A 15,409-nucleotide genomic window follows, 5' to 3' on the forward strand; every position below is an offset into this window, starting at 1 on the left:
TCTGAATTGCAAATGGCAGAAATATATTTTTGGTTAATACAAGCAATTAAGGAGTGCACTTGTTGTGATGAGCCCCGGGTAATGTATAGAAGTGTTGAATCACTGTATTGTACACCTAAAACTAATAAAACAATATTTGTTAACTATACTGGAATGAATGAAAAATACATACATATATACATACATACATACATACATACATACATACATACATACATACATAAAAGAGTAGCAGAGAAGACTTCATGACAGCACCCAGGATGGGGTAGAAACATGTGGGCATGTGCACAGGGTCCTGTGGTCACTGTGCTACACTTTTCACTTCCAGTCCTCCTGCTCTTGGATATAGGTGTCTCTCATCCACCTTGGAGGCCTTCCCTTTTCCTCAGTCTGTCAGCTCTGCTCTGGCCACACTTCTATCCCTAACCACCTAAGATGCTATAATTTGACCCATTTAAGAATTCCATCGAAAATGTTAAGCCTTTGACTTGTAGCCACTTGACCCACTGAAACTCTGACACCTGCATTTGTTTTCTCTTCTCCTTTGCAGAGTTTACTGAGTACATGGCCACCTACCTCTATGACCACATGGCCTTCAAAGTTCAAGTAGATTCTCATGACTCAGCATTTGCTCAAAGTACCTCTGACAAATTCCAAATCCCATTTTCTTCTGTTTCTTTTCTTTTTTAAAGACAAGATGCCAGTTTTGCTCTAATATTAATCCTTCTACTGATGCTGATTATCACCTCCCATGTTTTCAAAGTCTTTTCTTCATCAACTACCAGACACCAATTTACTACCTACTAGGCAAACCCACCTATATGTGGGTTGAACACATCAATAATCCTAAAAAAGTTCCTCCAGCATTGATACAGCTACTCTCATATCTTCCTAGTTTCAGCAAATGGCAACTCTAGGCTCCCTGGCCTGAACAATCAGGCCAAAAACTGCATTTTCTCTGACATCTCATTAACACTCTATATCCCACTGTACTCTTCTCATTCATACCTCTCACTGGTGTCCTTTCTGGTCTCCAAGCATACTCTTGGCTCAGATCCTTATCCCTTGCTTTTCCATCTTCCTCAGATATCCACATTGTTTTTTGTTTTGTTTTGGTTTGGTTTGGTTTTTGTTTTGTTTTGGTTTTGGTTTTGGTTTAGATATATGCGCTTTTTTTTTTCTTTTAAATCTTTTTATTTTAAAATCATCCTCAGTATCCTCTGTGAGTGATTGGATTGAATATCATTGAAGAAGAAATAACATACTTATTTTATTAAGGGTTCCTAAGTCTGTGTGTTTGTGTGTGTGTGTGCATGTGTATGCAAGTATATTTCCTTACCATGTTATAGGAGTGTATTTCTGAGCCCACATATATTTAGGTAGAGTCATATGGCTTCTTCTGGAAATTCACTTGTGTGTAGAAATGATATGCTTGAAACTCTTAAATCATAATGTAAGACTCTTTAAAACTCTTATTTCCTCTACAAGGGTCATTAGGAAGGTGTGAGATGGCGGTAGCTCCCGTGATCTGAATTGGAGTGAGGAGTTGTGTAGCAGATTACCAGATGAATGATGATGAACACATCATGTGAGAAATATATCTCATTTAAGCCACAAGAATTTATGTGGATTTTTTTCTACAACAGAATTTTTGCGATTTTATTAATATTTGTTCTACTTAAAATTTGCTTTTTAAATCATTTATACTAATATTGGAATATAGTTGTAGAAATTTCTCTCTTAACCTATAACAATATTTTACCATTTAATATTTACTTGAAGTTTTTTTTTTATTCTTATGTTAATCCCCATACATTACATCATTAGTTTTAGATGTAGTGTTCCATGATTCATTGTTTGTGCATAACACCCAGTGCTCCGTGCAGAATGTGCCCTCCTCAATACCCACCACCAAGCTAACCCATCCTCCCACCCCCCTCCCCTCTAGAACCCTCAGTTTGTTTTTCGGAGTCCATAGACTCTCATGGTTCCTCTACCCCTCTGATTTCCCCTGCTTCATTCTTCCCCTCCTGCTACCTTCTTCTTCTTTTTTTTTTTCTTAACATATATTGCATTACTTGTTTCAGAGGTACAGATCTGAGATTCAACAGTCTTGCACAATTCACAGCACTTACCAGAGTACATACCCTCTCCAGTGTCTAAAACCCAGTCACCCCATCCCTCCCACCCCACCCCCCACTCCAGCAACCCTGATTGTTTCCTGCGATTAAGAATTCATCATATCAGTGAGATCATATGATACATGTCTTTCTCTGTTTGACTTATTTCGCTCAACATAATACCCTCCAGTTCCATCCACGTCATTGCAAATGGCAAGATCTCATTCCTTTTGATGGCTGCATAATATTCCATTGTATATATATATACCACTTCTTCTTTATCGATGGACATCTTGGCTCTTTCCAGTTTGGCTATTGTGGACATTGCTGCTATAAACATCAGGGTGCACATACCCTTTTGGATCCCTACTATTTATCTTTGGGATAAATACCCAGTAGTGCAATTGCTGGAACATATGGTAGCTCTATTTTCAACTTTTTGAGGAACCTCCATACTGTTTTCCAGAGTGGCTGCACCAAGTTGCATTCCCACCGACAGTGTAGGAGGGTTCCCCTTTCTCCGCATCCCTGCCACATCTGTCGTTTCCTGACTTGTTAATTTTAGAAATTCTGACTGGTGTGAGGTGGCATCTCATTGAGGTTTTGAATTGGATTTCCCTGATGCTGAGCGATATTGAGCACTTTTTCATGTGTCTGTTGGCCATTTGGATGTCTTCTTTGGAAAAATGTCTGTTCATGTCTTCTGCCCATTTCTTGATTGGATTCTTTGTTCTTTGGGTGTTGAGTTTGATGAGTTCTTTATAGATTTTGGATACTAGCCCTTTATCTGATATGTCATTTGCAAATGTCTTCTCCCATTCTGTCGGTTGTCTTTTGGTTTTGTGGACTGTTTCCTTTGCTTTGCAAAAGCTTTTTATCTTGATGAAGTCCCAATAGTTCATTTTTGCCCTTGCTTCCCTTGCCTTTGGCGATGTTTCTAGGAAGAAGCTGCTTCGGCTGAGGTCAAAGAGGTTGCTGCCTGTGTTCTCCTTTAGGATGTTGATGGACTCCTGTCTCACATTGAGGTCTTTCAACCATTTGGAGGCTATTTTTGTGTGTGGTGTAAGGAAATGGTCCAGTTTCATTCTTCTGCATGTGGCTATCCAATTTTCCCAACACCATTTGTTGAAGAGACTGTCTTTGTTCCATTGGACATTCTTTACTGCTTTGCCAAAGATGAGTTGACCATAGAGTTGAGGGTCCATTTCTGGGCTCTCTATTCTGTTCCATTGATCTATGCCTCTGTTTTTGTGCCAGTACCATGCTGTCTTGATGATGACAGCTTTGTAATAGAGCTGGAAGTCCGGAATTGTGATGCCGCCAGCTTTGCTTTTCTTTTTCAACATTCCTCTGGCTATTCGGGGTCTTTTCTGGTTCCATACAAATTTTAGGATTATTTGTTCCATTTCTTTGAAAAAAGTGGATGGTATTTTGATGGGGATTGCATTGAATGTGTAGATTGCTCTAGGTAGCATTGACATCTTCACGATATTTGTTGTTCCAATCCATGAGCATGGAACATTTTTCCTTTTCTTTGTGTCTTCCTCAATTTCTTTCATGAGTATTTTGTAGTTTTCTGAGTACAGATCCTTTGTCTCTTTGGTTAGATTTATTCCTAGGTATCTTATGGTTTTGGATGCAATTGTAAATGGGATCGACTCCTTAATTTCTCTTTCTTCTGTCTTGTTGTTGGTGTATAGGAATGCCACTGACTTCTGTACATTGATTTTATATCCTGCCACTTTACTGAATTCCTGTATGAGTTCTAGCAGTTTTGGGGTGGAGTCTTTGGGGTTTTCCACATAAAGTATCATATCATCTGCAAAGAGTGAGAGTTTAACTTCTTCTTTGCTGATTTGGATGCCTTTTATTTCTTTTTGTTGTCTGATTGCTGGGGCTAGGACTTCCAATACTATGTTGAATAGCAGTGGTGATAGTGGACATCCCTGCCGTGTTCCTGACCTTAGGGGGAAAGCTCTCAGTTTTTTCCCATTGAGAATGATATTCGCTGTAGGTTTTTCATGGATGGCTTTATGATATTGAGGTATATACCCTCTATGCCTATACTCTGAAGAGTTTTGATCAAGAAAGGATGCTGTACTTTGTCAAAAGCTTTTTCTGCATCTATTGAGAGGATCATATGATTCTTGTTCTTTCTTTTGTTAATGTATTGTATCACATTGATTGATTTGTGGATGTTGAACCAACCTTGCAGCCCTTGGATAAATCCCACTTGGTCATGGTGAATAATCCTTTTAAAGTACTGTTGGATCCTATTGGCTAGTATTTTGGTGAGAATTTTTGCATCCATGTTCATCAAGGATATTGGTCTATAATTCTTTTTAATGGGGTCTTTGTCTGGTTTGGGGATCAAGGTAATGCTGGCCTCATAAAACGAGTTTGGAAGTTTTCCTTACATTTCTATTTTTTGGAACAGTTTCAGAAGAATAGGTATTAATTCTTCTTTAAATGTTTGGTAGAATTCCCCTGGGAAGCCATCTAGCCCTGGGCTTTTGTTTTTTGGGAGATTTTTGATGACTGCTTCAATTTCCTTAGTGGTTATAGGTCTGTTCAGGTTTTCTATTTCTTCCTGGTTCAGTTTTGGTAGTTGATACATCTCTAGGAATGCATCCATCTCTTCCAGGTTATCTAATTTGCTGGCATAGAGTTGCTCATAATATGTTCTTATAATTGTTTGTATTTCTTTGGTGTTGGTTGTGATCTCTCCTCTTTCATTCATGATTTTGTTGATTTGGGTCATTCTCTTTTCTTTTTGATAAGTCTGGCCAGGGGTTTATCAATCTTGTAATTCTTTCAAAGAACCAGCTCCTAGTTTCATTGATCTGTTCTACAGTTCTTCTGGTTTCTATTTCATTGATTTCTGCTCTGATCTTTATTATTTCTCTTCTCCTGCTGGGTTTAGGCTTTATTTGCTGTTCCTTCTCCAGCTCCTTTAGGTGTAGGGTTAGGTTGTGTACTTGAGACCTTTCTTGTTTCTTGAGAAAGGCTTGTATTGCTATATACTTTCCTCTTCGGACTGCCTTTGCTGCATCCCAAAGATTTTGAACAGTTGTGTTTTCATTTTCGTTGGTTTCCATGTATTTTTTTAATTCTTCTTTAATTTCCTGGTTGACCCATTCATTCTTCAGTAGAATGCTCTTTAGCCTCCATGTATTTGAGTTCTTTCTGACTTTCCTCTTGTGATTGAGTTCTAGTTTCAAAGCTTTGTGGTCTGGAAATAGGCAGGGAATGATCCCAATCTTTTGGTACTGGTTGAGACCTAATTTATGACCTAGGATGTGATCGATTCTGGAGAATGTTCCGTGGGCACTAGAGAAGAATGTGTATTCCGTTGCTTTGGGATGGAATGTTCTGAATGTATCTAGGAAGTCCATGTGGTCCAGTGTGTCATTTAAAGTCTTTATTTCCTTGTTGATCTTTTGCTTAGACGATCTGTCCATTTCAGTGAGGGGAGTGTTAAAGTCCCCCACTATTATTGTATTGTTGTCAATGTGTTTCTTCGCTTTGTTATTAATTGCCTTATATAATTGGCTGCTCCCATGTTAGGGGCATAGATATTTACAATTGTTAGATCTTCTTTTTGGATAGACCCTTTAAGTAGGATATAATTTCCTTCCTCATCTCTTATTACCGTCTTTGGTTTAAAATCTCTTTTGTCTGATATAAGGATTGCCACCCCAGCTTTCTTTTGGTGTCCATTAGCATGGTAAATGGTTTTCCACCCCCTCACTTTCAATTTGGGGGTGTCTTTGGGTCTAAAATGAGTCTCTTGCAGACAGCATATCAATGGGTATTGTTTTTTAATCGAGTCTGATAGCCTGTGTCTTTTGATTGGGGCATTAAGCCCATTTACATTCAAGGTAACTATTGAAAGATAGGAATTTAGTGCCATTGTATTGCCTTTAAGGTGACTGTTACCGTATATTTTCTGTGTTCCTTTCTGGTCTATGTTGCTTTTAGGGTCTCTCTTTGCTTAGAGGACCCCTTTCAAGATTTCTTGTAATGCTGGTTTTGTGTTTGCAAATTCCTTTAGCTTTTGTTTGTCCTGGAAGCTTTTTATCTCTCCTTCAATTTTCAATGACAGCCTAGCTGGATAGAGTATTCTTGGCTGCATATTTTTCTCATTTAGTGCTCTGAATATATCCTGCCAGTCCTTTCTGGCCCGCCAGGTCTCTGTGGATAGGTCTGTTGCCAATCTAATGTTTCTACCCTTGTAGGTTACATATCTCTTCTCCCGAGCTGCTTTCAGGATTTTCTCTTTGTCTATGAGACTCATAAGATTTACTATTAGATGTCGGGGTGTTGACCTATTTTTATTGATTTTGAGAGGGGTTCTGTGCTTCCTGGATTTTGATGCCTGTTTCCTTCCCCAAATTAGGGAAGTTCTCTGCTATAATTTGCTCCATTATACCTTCTGCCCCCCTCTCTCTTTCTTCTTTTTCTGGGATCCCAATTATTCTAATGTTATTTCATCTTATGGTATCGCTTATCTCTCGAATTCTGCCCTCGTGATCCAGTAGTTGTTTATCTCTCTTTTTCTCAGCTTCTTTATTTTCCATCATTTGGTCTTCTATGTTACTGATTCTCTCTTCTGCCTCATTTATCCTAGCAGTTAGAGCCCCCATTTTTTATTGCACCTCATTAATAGCCTTTTTGATTTCTACTTGGTTAGATTTTAGTTCTTTTACTTCTCCAGAAAGGGTTTCTCTAATAACTTCCATATTTTTTCTCAAGCCCAGCTAGTATCTTTAAAGTGATGATTCTGAACTCTAGATCTGACATTGTATTAATGTCCGTATTGAGTAGGTCCCTGGCAGTCGGTACTACCTCTTGTTCTTTTTGTTGAGGTGATTTTTTCCATCTTGTCATTTTGTGCAGAGGAGAATAGATTAATGAGAGAACAAAATGCTAGCAGAGTAATAACGTCCCCAGAAAATATACTCTAAACAAATCAGAAAAGACCTGAAGCAGTGGAAAAAGAAACAGAAAGAGAGAAAAAAGAAAAAGAAAAAAAAGAAAAAGATAAAGATAAAAACAAACAAAAACAAACAAAGCAAAACAACAACAACAACAAAAAAAACCAGAATGTGATCAAATATGATCAGGCTGGTATATAGATCAGTGCCACACACTAGATTTGGGGTGTATTTTGGTCTGTTAGAAGAAAGTGCCTCCCAAAACTTTAAAGAAAAAAAAAACTTATATATGTACAAAAATAAGGTTTGATATGATGAAGGGATGGAATATGACTGTAAAGATGGAAATTATAAAAAATTTTATAAAAGGAATTGATAAGAAGTTTTTTGAAAAAAGAAAGAAGAGGATTTAAAAAAAGAAAAAAGAAAAAAAAAAGGGAGAGAATGTGATCAAGCAGGGGAGTAGAAAAAACCATATACTAGAGATTTAGGGTATACTTTGATCTGTTAGAAGAAACTATGTCAAAATTTTAAAGAGAGAACAACATATATATATATATATATATATATATATATATATATATATATATATATATATGCCAAAAATATGGGTAACTACTATGAAGGGATAGAATATGACTCTAAAAATGAAAAATAAAAATGTTTTTTAAAAAAAGGGATTGATAAGATGTTGGTTGAAAAAGGGAAAAAGAAAAATTCAAAAAAAAAAAAAAGACAGTTAAAAAAAATTAACTTTGAAAGACTAAAGAACCATGGTAAAAAAGCCATGAATTCTATGTGCAGTATTCCCCTAGCACTGAAGTTCTGCCGTTCTCATTGATCGGTAAACTTGGTCTTGGCTGGCTGTTCTTACAGATCTTCTGGGGAGGGGCCTGTTGCCGTGGTTTCCAAATGTCTTTTTCAGAGGCGGAATTACCCTGCCCTTGCCCCCTCCCGGCTAAGTAATCTGCTCGGGTTTGCTCTCTGGAGCTTTTGTTCCCTGCGAGCTTTCCATACAGCTTTGGAGGCAGAGAGTGAAAATGGCGGCCTCCCAATCTCTGCCCCAGAGGAGCTGAGAACTCAGGGCCCCACTCCTCAGTGAGCCCCCAGAGAAAAGCCGTCAGTCACTCCTGTCTCCCCGGTCTCCAGCCACACTCCGTGCTCACCCGGCCTGTGACCGCGCGTTTCTATCTCTGGCACCCGACCCTGGGTGGAATCTCCAAACACAGCAGATCCCTGCAGTGCGCTCCCGCGTGGCTCCTCCCTGGGGAGGAAGGCGAGTCTCCCCAGTTCTGCCGCTTGTTGGGTCCCTGCTGGAGACGCAGGGGCCCGACTGTGCTGTGGATCACGGTGTATGGCAACCCCAAGCTGAGAGCCCGTGCTTGGGCTCCACCTCTGCAGCTGGCTTCCCTGCTCCATTACCTGGGAGCTCTGCCACACTCAGGCACCCCCGGTCTTTCTGTGACCCCGAGGGTCCTGAGACCACACTGTCCCGGAGGGTTCCACCCCCCGCTTATCCACCAGAGTGACGTCCCTCAGCGGAGCAGACTTTTAAAAGTTCAGATTTTGTGCTCCGTGGTTCTATCACTTGCCAGAAGCGGGCCGATGGAGGCCCCTCCCCCGCCGTCTATCCTCCCGAATATCGCCTCAGATTCACATCTCCGCACGTCCTACCTTTCAGAAAGTGGTCGCTTTTCTGATGAGAGAGTTGTTGCTCTTCTTTTCTTCGATCTCCTGTTGAGTTTGTATGTGTTCAGAATGGTTTGATCCCTATCCAGCTGAATTCCTGAGAAGAGACGAAATCGAGGTCTCCTACTCCTCCGCCATCTTGCTCCGCCCCTAGATATATGCTCTTATCAAAAAGGTTTTTCTTGACCATCTTCTCTAAAATAACATTTCCTCCAACCCTCAGGGTTCCCTATAATGTTTGTCTCTTTTTTCACCATGGCACTTACCAACTGGCATTATCATCATCTATCTGTTTTTTTCCTTCTTTATGGGAAACAGGAAATTTTAATTTTTATTGCTATATCTCCAGGGCAGTGCCTCACATATTTAAGGCTCTGCAAATATCTGTTGAGTTAAATAATTAATTAATATATTTTTGTTACTCAGAGGCACCCCTTTACCACCTATTCCCAAGATGATAAATAGATAGAAATATGTTATACACATAAATATCTGTTAATGATGCAAGATTCCACTTCCAGGACATCTTAGATATCCTTCACATCCACCCTCTTCCTCTGAGCAGCACTTCCATGCCTCATCATTTCTTAACAAGAAACTTGAAAGAACATGTTGAAACTGGCATGTTCCAGTTCCAGACCTAGGCATGGCCCCTTCTATTTTCTTTCCATGCCAGTGCAGTCTCCCATGATCTGATGATAAATTCTAAACATATTTCTATTACATACAAAGTGACTTGGCACTGAATCACTAGAGGGCAGGACTGTATCATTCCTACATTTGTGTCCCCAGTGCCAAGCACAGGGCATGTGCAATCACCATTTGTAATAAAAAGAAAAGAATCAAATGGTTCATCTAGTCCATTTTAATTTTTCTTCTCAGTTGCCTCTCCAGGAAGGACAGACTCAAGATTCCAACCTACACTGAACCACTTGCATCTCTTTGAAGATACCAGATACAGCCAATGCTCTCCTTTTGCTTCCCTTTATGCCTGATCTACTCTGCCACTCTGTCTGCCTGAGTTTTCCTCAAGCTTTGCTTCCTCTATGAATCCTCCCTATTCACTTGTTGGGTTTCTCCTGAGACATAGGTCTATGCCCACACCTTAGGTGCTCTTCCAGCACCATTTCCCTATAACTCCATAATGGATCACACTCAATTGTAATACAATGTTTACTTCTGAGCACTGTACTTATACACATACAAACCTATGAACACCAACAGGCATTCCTATGCATACCACACCTGCACCCACTATGTCCAACACACACAAAGAACATGGATTCCTTGAGGGCAGGGACTGGAGCACAATAAAGGTACACAATAGACACAAAGCAAATGTTATTAAAGAAATAAACAAATAAATACAAAACAAGAAAAGAAATCTATGAACAAAAAGAAATCCAGTGAATGATATTCTCAATTGCTTCTGAAATTGAGAGCTGCAGTGTTATCAAGATCTCATCTTTCCAAAAATTATCTAAAGTCAAATTTACAATAAAGGAGACACCATGGAATTGTGAGAAAAATCAGAAGGACCTATTAGGCACAGCCATGCATGGGTTGGTGGGAAGAAGGTGAAGAGGGGAAGAAGGAAGATAACATTATAGTCATATTGGATCAGGAATAAGGGAAGCCCTTTTAGTGAAAACAGCTGTCAGAAATTTGGGAAGATTGAGATGAAGTGAGGCAGGTCCAGCTTTTTAGGATTTGATAATCATGTACCTGGTCTAAACTAATAATTACTAAAACATGTACTGACTTCTCAAATTTACCATTGGCTATAGACTAGCTCATCCAAATGTCTATTACATGTAGTACAAATCAGATATCCTACATAATAATCTTATTTGGCATATCTGACAGATACTGCAAGTAGCATGAGTAGAAAGAATATATTGATTATAAAGTTTACATTCAAGTTTGGGAGAGAGAGATAAAAGATCTCACTTTGCTTCAGTTTCTCTACTGGCTTGTCATGTGTATGCATTGAGCTGTGCTCCCTCCCCTCAAAATAAGAGATGTTGTAGACCTAAGCCCTACTACCTCAGAGAGTGACCTTATTTGGAGATATGGTCTTTATAGAGGTAATGAAGTTAAAATTAGGTCATTAGGGGGACCTAGTAGAATATGACTGGTGTGTCATAAGAGGGGAAGTTTAGGCACAGAGACAGACATACACAGAAGGAAGAAGGCCATGTGAAGGCAGGATGGAGTGATGCATCTACAAGCCAAGGAACACTAAAGATGGCAAACTAGCAGAAACTAAGAAGAGGCAAACAAGGATCCAACCCCTAATGTTTAAGAGCACAGTCCTGCAGACACCTTGATTTCAGACTTCTAATCTCCAATAAATTTCGGTTGAGACAATAAATTTTTGTTGTTTTAAGCCAGTTCAGGGTACCTTGATATAGCAGTGAGAGCAAAGTAATATACCATGTGAACTTAAGTGACATTTCATCTCTGAGACCTTTATCTATAAATGGAGATAAAGTGATAATAGCTATATACATTATTTTTTGCATCATTATTTACAATAGCCAAAATATGGAAGCAACCTAAGTGTCCATCCTTAGATGAATGGGTGAGGAAGATGTGGTATATACATTCATTATTTAAAAGTGTTGTTTGCAGAATCAAATGGCAAAGCAGTATAAAATATTATATGAGTTTGTAGTCTTTCATACTTACATTTTCTGTAGCTATTTAAAAATCTGTATTCTCAATTAACACACTAGCTTAAGCTTCCTATAATTAAGTTTAAGTACACAGTATTATTTCATATCTAGCTGATCTTTCTCTTTATTAGGTAATTACTTATAATTTCTTTAATTTACACTCCAATGACTACTGTAAAATAAATTAACAGTTCTTCTAAGAATTAGCAGTAATTAGTATATTTCAGTTAAGCCAAAATAAATTAAGCCAACACTCATACAAAAAAAAAAAAAAAAAAAAAAAAAGGAAAAAAGAACAGGAAGAGGGAAATAAAATCTCATACCTTGAATCTAAATCTGAATTAAAAGTTTTCTCCTTTATGATTCCCAAATACTGCTATTGATGTCTATAGACTTACAGAATCCTTGAAGTAGCATTAGGGATGACTTAGTGCCATGTTTTAAAATTCCCCTTTACTAGTGTTTATCTAAATGAAGCTTTGAGTACTACTCTAATTGACCTGAAATACTCCTCATCAAAATATTTCCTTTTTGGGCGCCTGGGTGGCTCAGTTGGTTAATCGGCTGCCTTCGGCTCAGGTCATGATCCCGGGGTCCTGGGATCGAGTCCCGCATCAGGCTCCCTGCTCTGCGGGGAGCCTGCTTCTCCCTCTCCCCCTGCCTGCCTCTCTGCCTCCTTGTGCTCTCTATCTCTCTGTCAAATAAATAAATAAAATCTTTAATTTTTTTTTCTTTTGCTCCCCCTTCTATCCCTACCCTGCAGAACCAATGATCTCTGAGACAACAACTAAAACCCTTATGTGCAAAATACAGGGTTTGAAAACCCCCAAGGCACTTACTTTTCATTGTAACATCTCACTAAACTGGTCATTGTTTTGGGTATACATTTTTAAAATTCTGTGTTTATTTTACATAAACTGTCATATGGTTCTCTAAATGTGTCTGCTTGTTCTAATAACTTGCTAATAATGTTAGAGAGAGAAGATATGTTTTCATATTTAGCCTTGGTACTGAAGTGCAGAATACATCTCTTTCTTGTGCACAGCAGTTCAACCAACTGGGTTATTGAGAATCTTATAAAACATTTCATAGAGGAATCAGCAGGTAATAATCAGGTCAAAGTACATATTTCTATGATACCTTCCTTACCTCATTATAGAATCATATATGGTTAAATATGCAAACATTCACAGTAGAAAAAAGGTACCATTTAGTTTAGCTTAAATTTGTAGAGCATGAGCTATTGGTTTGGGTCAATTCGAGTGAAATACCTTTTGCTTGGCTCTTAGTAAAAGAACAAAATTAGAACAGGTATAAATTCCCAAAGCAGGCTGATTCTTGATGTACTCAATCTTTCTCTTCCTTTTATTTTTTCTCACTTTTAATAAACAAGATATTTACATTTTAAGAGGCTTGTATGGGATGTTTCAACTAATTCCCTATTTCTTTTTTTTTACATTCTTTTTAAAATTTTTTAAAATTTTATTATATTATGTTAGTCACCATACAATACATCATTAGTTTTTGTTGTGGTGATCCATGATCCATTGTTTTCGTATAACACCCAGTGCTCCATGCAGTACGTGCCCACCTTAATACCCATCACCAGGCTAACCCATCTCCCCTCCCCTCTCCCCTCTAAAACCCTGTTTGTTTCTCAGAGTCCATAGTCTCTCATGGTTCATCTCCCCCTCCGATTTCCCTCACCTTCATTTTTCCCTTCCTTCTCCTAATGTCCTCCATGCTATTCCTTATGTTCCACAAATAAGTGAAACCATAGGATAATTGACTTTCTCTGCTTGACTTGTTTCACTTAGCATAATCTCCTCCAGTCCCATCCATGTTGATGTAAAAGTTGGGTATTCATCTCTTCTGATGGCTGAGTAATATTCCATTGTATATATGGACCACATCTTCTTTATCCATTCATCTGTTGAAGGGCATCTTGGCTCTTTCCACAGTTTGGCTATTGCAGACATTGCTGCTATGAACATTGGGGTGCATATGGCCATTCTTTTCACTACATCTGTGTCTTTGGGGTAAATACCCAGGAGTGCAATTGCTGGGTCATAGGGTAGCTCTATTTTTAATTGTTTGAGGCACCTCCACACTGTTTTCTAAAGAGGCTGTACCAACTTGCATTCCCACCAACAGTGTAAGAGGGCTCCCCTTTCTCCACAACCTCTCCAAAATTTGCTGTTTCTTTCCTTGTCCATTTTTGCCATTCTAACTGGTGTAAGGTGGTATCTCAATGTGGTTTTGATTTGAATTTCCCTGATGGCTAATGATGATGAATATTTTTCATGTGTCTGTTAGCCATTTGTATGTCTTCTTTGGAGAAGTGTCTGTTCATGTCTTCTGCCCACTTTTTGACTTGATTATTTGTTTTTTGGGTGTTGAGTTTGTTTATAGATTTTGGATACCAGCCCTTTATCTGTAGTGTCATTTGCAAATATCTTCTTCCATTCTGTGGGTTGGCTCTTTGTTTTGTTGACTGTTTCCTTTGCTGTGCAGAAGCTTTTTATCTTGATGAAGTCCCAAAAGTTCATTTTTGCTTTTGTTTCACTAGCTTTTGGAGATGTATCTTGAAAGAAGTTGCTGTGGCCCATGTCAAAGAGGTTACTGCCTGTGTTCTCCTCTAGGATTTTGATGGATTCCTGTCTCACATTGAGGTCCTTCATCCACTTTGAGTTTATCTTTGTGAATGGTGTTAGAAAATGGTCGAGTTTCATTCTTCTGCATGTGGCTGTCCAGTTTACCCAGCACCATTTATTGAAGAGACTGTCTTTTTTCCATTGCATGTTTTTTCCTGCTTTGTTGAAGATTATTTGACCATAGAGTTGAGGGTCCATATCTGGGTTCTCTATTCTGTTCCACCGGTCTATATGTCTGTTTTTGAGCAAGTACCATGCTGTCTTGGTGATCATGGCTTCATAATATAGCTTAAAATTGGGCAACGTGATGCCCCCAGCTTTGTTTTTCTTTTTCAACATTTCCTTGGCGATTCGGGGTCTTTTCTGGTTCCATACAAATTTTAGGATTGTTTGTTCCAGCATTTTGAAAAATGTCATTGGAATTTTGATCGGGATGGCATTAAAGGTATAGATTGCTCTGGGTAGTATAGACATTTTAACAATGTTTCTTCTTCCAATCCATGAGCATGGACTGTTTTTCCATCTTTTTGTGTCTCCTTCAATTTCTTTCATGAGTGTTTTGTAGTTCCTAGAGTATAGATCCTTTACCTCTTTGGTTAGGTTTATTCTGAGGTATCTTTCGGTTTTTGGTGCTATTGTAAATGGAATCGTTTCTCTAATTTCTCTTTCTACAGTTGCATTGTTAGTCTATAAGAAAGCAACTGATTTCTGTGCATTGATTTTGTATCCTGCCACATTACTGAATTGCTGGATAAGTTCTAGTAATTTGGGGGTGGAGATTTGGGTTTTCCACATAAAGTATCATGTCATCTGCGAAAAGAGAGAGTTTGACTTCTTCTTTGTCAATTTGAATACCTTTTATTTCTTTTTGTTGTCTGATTGCTGTTGCTAGGACTATTAGTACTATGTTGAACAATAGTGGCAAGAGTGGGCATCCTTGACGTGTTCCTGATCTTAAGGTAAAGGCTCTCAGCTTTTCCCCATTGAGGATGATATTTGCTGTGGGTTTTTCATAGATGGATTTTATGAACTTGAGGAATATTCCCTCTATCCCTATACTCTGAAGAGTTTTAATCAGGAAAGGATGTTGTGTTTTGTCACATGCTTTTTCTGCATAAATTAGGAGGACCATATGGTTCTTCTCCCTCCTCTTATTAATGTGTTCTATCACATTGATTGATTTGCGAATACTGAACCACCTTTGCATCCGGGGATAAATCCCACTTGGTCATGGTGGATGATCCTTTTAATGTATTGTTGGATCCTATTAGCTAGGATTTTGTTGAGGATTTTGGAATCCATATTCATCAGGGATATCAGTCTGAAATACT

The sequence above is a fragment of the Mirounga angustirostris genome, unplaced genomic scaffold (assembly GCF_029215605.1).
Source record: "Mirounga angustirostris isolate CCGP_5_RB_7025 unplaced genomic scaffold, mMirAng1.0.hap1 SCAF_4, whole genome shotgun sequence".
Taxonomy (NCBI): domain Eukaryota; kingdom Metazoa; phylum Chordata; class Mammalia; order Carnivora; family Phocidae; genus Mirounga; species Mirounga angustirostris.